Below are 8,751 nucleotides of genomic sequence, written 5' to 3' on the forward strand. Positions count from 1 at the left end.
TGACAGTACCGTCCGGACCTTTTCAATTCATTATTACTGATCATGCATGATACTGATACCTAGGTCCAAATTGGTGATCGTCTAACTCTAACTTTTTCAGTTTAATAGTTTAAATATTTGTACTAATTTTTTAAAATTAGATTTTATTTTAAAAAGTTATATTTTGGAGAAATAGTATAAATATTTGAACTAAAAAGATTGGAGGTGCATCTAAAAATTACCAATTTGCATCCTGATGATACCTATATGGACGGATTATCACGTTCTTAAACAAAAAGGAAATTAGGGAGGAATTGATGAACCTGTGTGTACCTAGGCTGCGTGCCTGCGTACGATGGTTTGGTGTCTGCTTGTCGAGTAACCCTAAGGCTGCCTCCAACAATGGGCAGCTATATTAGCCAGCTATTTCACGGTTTACCTGCCCCCTGCATTTTACCTGGCCAGCGATGGACCTCCTGTTTGCAACAAAGCAGGCAAAATAGCTGTGGCTGTTGGCCTTTCGCGCCAACGATGCAATAGCAGCAGGGCTCACAGGCTCAATTGGTACATCCATGTTATGCATTGATCCAGTAAATGCACCAGTAAGATTGTACTGAAATAAATTATTTTTTGATCAATGAAGCATACAAAGTACATTAACCATAACCCAAAATAAAAAACAAAACATACCTTCTCAAGTTCCTTCATGGTTGAGGACATAGGGAGCGTCCACTCTTGGGTGTTGAACTGGTTGTCCATCTAAAATATAAGTGTATCATTTGTTAAATAAGAGAACTCTCAAACTTCAGAACTGCTCAACTTCTTCAGGTCGGAGTCCGCTGCCGTCGTGCTCCTCCTGGAAGATGTTGAAGTCATGACCTTTTACCCAGATGACAAAAGGAAGTCAACACATTTTGTAGTTATGTCATACTACACAAGGAGATGGGCACCCAGGCTAGGCCTAGGATCCAGACTGGAATTAGGGGCGCTTCGATACTTTTGAACAATACAAGAAAGCAACTATTTTCAACCACTGTGATTAAATTAAAATCAAAATTGGGGCTTTTTTTTTCAAATGCATCATCACAATTAACCTAGCAGCATCAAGAATCTGGATTTCCGAACCTTTTCACTAAATTGCATGACCAGTAGAAAGTCTGCACAGCACAAATCAAGAAGCCTCCAAGGCTCCGACCCCCAAATGACCAACAAAATCAAATCTTCCTCTTACAACAACGGACCAAAGAGAGTACTCGGGAAGGGAGTCCCGTCCCTATGCCTCTACGATCTCCTCAGATATAAGTGCAACAGAAGAATACAGATCGAATTCGGTCCTTCTCGGCCGGAGCCCACCAAATTCTCCCGACCCCAACAAAGCGTTCGATTAAGGCTAAAAAAATTATCAGGGAACCAGTTGTTGGAGCTTACCAGATCAGAGGATTTCCAAAGGGCGGGGTAGCTCTAGTCGAGGGATCGAGGAGAAGATTCGACCCCAATCCGTTCGGCTCCCCAGCAGACATACAGTTTGACCCTGCTCATGGCGCCGGATCTATGGGAAAGAGGGGGAAGGGATTTGGGGACGCACCTCGTCGCCGACGGAGCCGCGCCGCCGCAGATCTTGTCGAGCTGTGTCCACCGCTCGCTGAATCCCTCGCGAGGTCCCAGGTGACGGTTGTGTGCGGGAGAAATGCCTCGCGTGGCCAAGAGCAGCCAAATTGCCGGTTCTCTCTCTTCCCATGTATTTTGCCTGGGCTGTATAGCTGGCCCATTGGAGTATCTACAGTACCAATTGGCCAGCCAAATTGGCTTTGCCTGTCCCGATACCTGGCCTATTGGAGGCAGCCTAACCGGCCTCTCGCTTGGCCGCTTAGTATTTCTTTTTTTTTCCATCGTCTGCATGTGTGGCGGCTGGGGCCCGCGCCTGTCAGAGGCCGGTTGCAGAGAAGGCAAGGCCGGCCGGCCCGCACGCGCAATCATCAGCGGCCGGGAATCCTCGACGGGACGGGATGGATGACGGCACCAATGGCAACCTCCCGTCTCGTAGTCCTGACATTTTCCTCTCTCTTTTTTTCTGAAAAAAACATGTCCTGACAATTTTTTCGTCTGCACTGTATCTGCATGAGAGTCACGCATGCAGGGTCTGTTAGTTTCCTCGTGCTTAAACATCGATTAAAAATATTAAATATAAATTAATTATAAAATTTATTGTATAAATGGAGGCTTGATATGAATTTATTAAAACTAATTAGTTAGTTCATGTTTTGGCAATGTTGTGCTACAGTAAATATGTGCTAATGATGAATTCATCTTGTATCCACTTATACAATTAGTTTTACGATTAGTCTCTCTAATTAATATCTAAATATTCGCTAAGACTCGGATTGAAAATTAAGCATGTATCCAAACACCCCCTCATTCAGCAGGGCATCCAGGCTTCAGCATCATGTCATTCACAGGTGTCGGCACAAGCCGGTTCTTGCAAGACACGTGGCACATCCGGATATATATCTGCATGCATATATAGATACATCAGTTTATACTCGTAGGTGCAAAACAGATGTATGGCGTATGAGAAAACTTTAACATCATTGGCGTGCGTATCCAAAATTTAGCTTCCAAGCTACAGAAGCTGGTAGTTGCATCGCAAGCAAAGAGATTAAGATCAGAAGATCCCTCGCAAAAAAAAAAGAGACTAAGAGGACATCATTGGCATGCGAAGTGTGGAAGATTCCCATCTCAGAGAAAAAAAATGAAGAAGAGATGAGCAAGATTATTCCAATCCAGGTCATCCGGCGAGGAAGTTAAAAGGAGTGTTTACACTTGTCGAGGTTAAAAGTAATCTACAGCGGTCTCTTTTTTTCCAATAAACTGATAATGTTAGGAAGAAGATATACTCCAACAGTTCTCCAAAATATCTTTCTTTTTTCAATAATTATTAGGTTATCCTAATATTTCATCCTAACTCCTCTAAAATAGAGCGAGAATTTTAGCTCTTTCAATATATTAGTTATATTAGGATAAGATTATTGGAAAACTGTAAAATCATCTCTTCCAATAATCCATCAAATAGAGGAAGATATTTACCGGGGAACCGCTGGATACGCTCTTAGACTCCCCCTTGCGTGGCTGCATTTGCAGGTACATGTGGAGAGCTGGTCCGCTTGTCAGAGGTCGGTCACACACATAAGGTAAGATCGTCGATCGGCCGTCCGCCGTCGGAGATCACTACAGGAAAATAGTATATTTTCGTCGGCCAGAAGCCGACGAAAATAGGCCAAATGCCGTCGAAAATAGCTATTTTCGTCGGCCAACCGACGAAAATAGGCCGACGAAATAAAGTCGACGAAAATAGGCCTTTTTTCGTCGGTTGCCGACGAAAATAATAGTATTTTCGTCGGCCATATTGGCCGACGAAAATATGTCCACGTTTTCATCGGCCCAGGTGGCCGACGAAAATAGGACAATTATTTTCGTCGGCCATTAAAGCCGACGAAAATAACATAAGTATTTTCGTCGGCTTTAATGGCCGACGAAAATACTTATTTGTGTACAGTATTTTCGTCGGCCACCTGGCCGACGAAAATACTTTGATCATCGGCTTCATGAAGAGCTCCCCGCCGGCAGTACCATGCTGCCTGATGGATCTGTCCGACAGCTGCTGCTCAGTTCCAAAGGAGTTGCACTAGCTTAGATTTGATGATAGAAAATAGGATAATAGAACCTGACAAGACTCAAAACTTACGTCAGTGTTCAAGTGCGCTACCTCCAGGTTGTTGGAAGGCATAGAGACTAGCTGGATCAGGATAACCTTGCTGCTACCAAAAAAAATAAAATAATAGACAACCACACAGTTTAGCTTTATACAGCATCAAAAGATCCAGGTACAAAGAGTACACAAGAAAAGTATCACCATCAACCTGAGAGGTCCTAGGATGCTGTTGCAATGATGGATTTGTAAAATCCCTGAAGATGAAAAAAGGAATTAGAGGCAAGTTGCTTTCATGATCCAAAGAAAATTAATATCATCACAGAAGAAAGACCCAGCTGCTAACTTAAGTTACATGCTAGCTTGTAAGATCTAAGATGACACTACTTAATTTGTTGCTGCAAGTTACTTTAGTTTTAGGAGAAAGCTATATATATATATATTAATGCTTCCATGGAAAATTGAACAAGTGTTAAAGTATGTATGCAATAGGATTTCAATGGAAAATAATACAAATTTGCAAACTAAGAAATATGAGAACATGCAAACTTCACAAGTCAATGGTAGATTTCTTTTTGTTCAAAACATGCAAATTTCAGATGGCATATTGATCATTGAGTACACAATAAGACTATATATAACAGTCTCGACGAACACATATGGTATCTCCACAACAACCTGAACAAAGAAAAGACCGATTAATCTTTCAAATGCTATCAGAATCAGACTTGAACATCATATCAAATTATTTTTTCTCTCCTTTACACCACATTTTAACAATGTACATCATAATTGGCATCACCTATAATGCGTGTTTTGAGTTCATTTGAATTGCTAGTCAATATAACTGACCTGTGAGAGAGCATAGGGTATAGCTGAGTACATTCCAGCTGCACGCTCTCTGTAAAAGACAGTCCTCTCCACAGCAATAACAGGTTGAGCAGTTACACAATTTTCAAAACCAACAAATGCGACAGCAAAATACATTGATCCGATGATGATCAAAAGATCTGTTGAACTCTTTCTGCACCAAATAAGACACAGTTAAGGATCCTGTACACCAAACGATAGTATTATTTATCTTTTACTATAGAACACCTTGCACTTGCGCTATTTGTTCAAAAGATTGCCAAAAACATGTTTACATAAGTCTTTAACTTGTTCTTATCTTGGTTCACATGGGACTACATTTGTACAGCATAATCACAAAGTTAGTAGCTACCTCCCAACTACTAACAAGACTCCACAATCACAAAGTTAGTAGCATACAGAAATTGAAAGATGAACATACAGAAATAAGTACCTTCAGAACTGAAAGATCATTATCCAAATTAGTTCCTGATTCATCCAAACCCCTAAAAGTTCATGACATTAGCATGCTGCACCATAATTACAGGCATAAAAGTGTAAGTAGAGGAGGAGGACAATACTTACTTCCAACAGATTCTATTCTTCAACTTCTTTTCTATCAAACCAATTCCCTCAAGGACATATCTAATAAGCACCAAAATGGCGCGGGGCAGAGGGGCGCGGGGGGGCGGCGTGGAGCCGCGCGAGGCGGCGGCGGCGGGGCCGAGCCGCGCGCGGGCCGCGCGGGGCGGCGGCGGCGGCGGCCGCCGCGGGGGGCCGAGCGCGCGGGAGGGGGGGCGTGGAGCCGCGCGAGGCGGCGGCTGCGGGGCCGAGCCGCGCGGGGAGCAGAGGGGCGCGGGGGCAGAGGGGTGGCCGCCGCGGGAGGGTTGGGGGGGGCGTGGAGCCGCACGAGGCGGCGGCGGCGGCGGGGGCGGGGGCCGCGGGGCCGCGGGGCCGAGGCGGCGGCGGCGGGGCCGAGCCGCGCGGGGCAGAGAGACGCGGGGGCAGAGGGGCGGCGTGGAGCCGCGTGAGGCGGCGGCGGCGGCGGCGGGGGCCCGGGGGGGCCGCGCGGGGCGGCGGCAGGGGGGCGGCGGAGCGCTGGGCGGGGGCGGTGGCGGCGGGGCGCGGGGGCGGGGGGTCGGGCGCGGGGATGTGCTGTGCGGGACTGAAATATCCGAACCCTATCGTACGTTAACTAGGGTCCATTTATTTTCGTCGGCCCGATGGGCCGACGAAAAAAAATCTAATTTTCGTGGGCTTAGAGCAAGCCGACGAAAATAAGTTTCGATTTTCGTCGGTTAGGAACTGGCCAACGAAAATATGACACTATTTTCGTCGGCCTGCACAGGCCGACGAAAATAAATGATAATTTCGACGGCTTTTGTTGGCCGACGAAATAAGTGAGTTATTTTCGTCGGCTTTTTTTTGACCGACGAAATTATATATGGCCGACGAAATTGAGCAGTTTTGGTGTAGTGGATGGTCGGTCCGCCGCACGCGCAATCATCTCATCCATCACAGCAGCAAAGAATCCTCGACGGGATATCATGTGCCGCTCATTTTTGGGTACTCGTCCTGGCCACCGAGACAATGTTCTTCAGTTGAATCTTAATTTCCAAGAACAAGAAATTTCTTCAGTAGAGGACTACTCACGGGCAGTTGTGCTTGTGCCTCCGGTTGCAAATCGCACATCACATGCTTGCATTGCAGGCTTGCAGCACTAGCTATGCCAGCATCTTGCAGCTAATAAGATAGACAGACGATGGAGCGGAGTGGAGTAGTGGACACTGGCTAGGTGACACATGGCTGTCCCTTTAAGCTCAGTCAATTGCAACCCCCATCCAGCTGCTTGACAGGGTCCCATATGTATCTTGGACGTGCCCCTGTGAACCTGCAATCTAGCTAGCTTCCCATGCCCATCGACTGTATGGAACTGCTGAAACATGCCATTACAACCCCTAATGATCGATTCTAGCAGCTAGCTGCATTACTGGCAATACGACTGAGGAGTAGTCGATCGTGTTGCCACGCCAACTACTGGCAGGTTTCCGGTTGATCCGGTTCTTAATCATCGCCATGTACAGTTTACAATAATAAATGCCTAATATCTCCATCATGGCATCATGGTATATTTTTATAAGAAAAACATGTGCCATTCCGAAAGAATAAAACAAGTTACGTATATATGCAATTTTATAAATCTTATGTAAATGGTGAACTTTTATTCAAAATACATGCCCTATGAAAAAGATTGGAAAGTTTGGCATCATTATTGCGTATCAAATAATTGCCTTTCAAGCTACCGAAGTGATAGTTGGGACTCGGGGGAGGAGACGCAAAGTAACTGCTAGTAGCTAGCTAGGTGGAGACGTGCAAGAGATCATTCCAAATCGAAGTCATCCCACGAGGAAGCACTGCACCCAAGCAACGAAAGGGCTCGTGCTCACCGAAAGCTCCACTACCACTGCTACAGCATGCATGTGACTAGTGTGTGACCGTATATGTGCTTTACATGACGTATGAAAAAGGTTTAACATAATCAGTGCTTTACATGACGTATGAAAAAGGTTTAACATGATTGCATAATCCAAGAAGTGCATGCCATTCAATTCAATAAAGCTACACACGAGTTGATGATGGATGGGAATCATAGTAACTAGATACTGGCACAGAGGAAGTTAAGCTAAGGGCGAGTTTGGTAGGGCTCCCCGCTCCTGATTCTCGCTGAGAATCCGAGGATCCGTGCCAAACAATATTTTTTGAGGAGCGATTCTACCTGGGAGCAAGGGAATAGAGCCCTGTTTTCACGTACAAATCGGGGATCAGATAGAACCCGCTCCCCCGCGCTCTCAAACAGCTTCTCAACCAACCAAAATATAGACCTCGCCATCAAGTTGGAGAGTATTTACCCGCAAATGCCACTGAACAAAACCAGGGGCGCCCTTCTCCCCCGCCCGACCCCCCTTCTCCCCCCGTGAGTCGCCCGCACCCGCTCAGCACTTGTCCGCCCCCCTGTACTCCGTCTGCCACCCTCCCCCTCCCTGAACTCCGGTCGCCGCCCCAGATCCAGCGCGCCGGCGGCCACCTCCACTCCGGCCACCCCTCTTCGCTAACTTCTGGAGTGCCTCCGCCCCCTTCTGCTCCCCACACGAACGCCCGAAGCAATGGAGATTCGCTAGGTTTGGTGGCCGCCCTCCTGTACTCGATCCGGCCGCCGCCCTAGATCCGGCCCGCGGCGGCCACCTCCACTCCAGCCGCACGTCTTTTCTGGCCTTGTGGCCTGCCTGCGCCCCCTTCTCCCTCCCCCACTCGACAGTATGTTCTGGTCGCCGCCCCTCCTGTACACCGGTCAGAGCCTCAGATCCGGCCGGCTGGCAGCCACCTCCACTCCGGCTGACCTCGGTTGAGGCCTCCTGGACTCCCTGTGCGCCCTTCTCCTCTCACACGACGGCCTTCTTTTGCAGGCGTAAGGTATAGACTGCTCCACCGGCGGCTTCACCAGTCCTTCTGTTGCAGTTCCTCGTCTAGTTCGGTCTCTGCTCCACTGGCCTAAGGTACAAACTGCTCAACCTGATGCTCGTGCTATTTTCTTTGTACAAACTGCTAAATTCTTTGTACGCACAAGTGCATTTGTTTGGTCACATAAGCAACTATTGTGTAATTGTGTGCTAAATTTTTATGTGGTTAATATGTTGGTACAGACAGTTGGTTGTATGTCATGTGTAAGGTAGCATTTGATTTTTCACATGTCCAACTATTGTGCCACTTCTTTGTTACAATTGTATTTGCTCAATATGTCGGTACTCGCCATGAACTATTTTCTGTACAGCGAGATGGCTGAAAACGCTGATTGGAATGAGGAGAACACTAGACTTCTATGTGAGTTGTTTGCTGAACAAGTGAGAGCACACAATCGCAGTGGCACTCATCTTAACAGGACTGGGTACAAAAATTTTATGGAAAAGTTTAAGGAGAAGACTGGATTGGATTATAACAAGCTGCAATTTAAGAACAAATAGGATAAGATGCGGAAAGAGTATGCTAACTGGAAACGATTGACCAAGGAAACCGGGTTAGGATGGGACCCTGTGAAGAAGACATATATTGCACCTAACTCTTGTTGGAAGAAGGAAAATAAGGTACCAATAATTATAATTGATATCTTTTGATAGTCTTGAAAGCTATGCAAATATGTATGTATTTATCCTCTTTGTTTG

The 8,751-nt window shown here is 46.3% G+C and overlaps 1 long non-coding RNA gene across 1 annotated transcript; it reads right to left on the minus strand.

The window, feature by feature from the left end:
- Positions 1 to 4,798: 4,798 nt before the first annotated feature.
- LOC112883774 lies at positions 4,799 to 5,221 on the minus strand. Its single transcript, XR_003226951.1, has 2 exons — positions 5,120 to 5,221; positions 4,799 to 5,040 (listed from the first exon to the last, which is right to left on the minus strand). It is a non-coding gene; the product is annotated as an uncharacterized LOC112883774 (long non-coding RNA).
- Positions 5,222 to 8,751: the final 3,530 nt, after the last annotated feature.

This window comes from Panicum hallii, chromosome 3 (genome assembly GCF_002211085.1).
Source record: "Panicum hallii strain FIL2 chromosome 3, PHallii_v3.1, whole genome shotgun sequence".
Taxonomy (NCBI): Eukaryota; Viridiplantae; Streptophyta; class Magnoliopsida; order Poales; family Poaceae; genus Panicum; species Panicum hallii.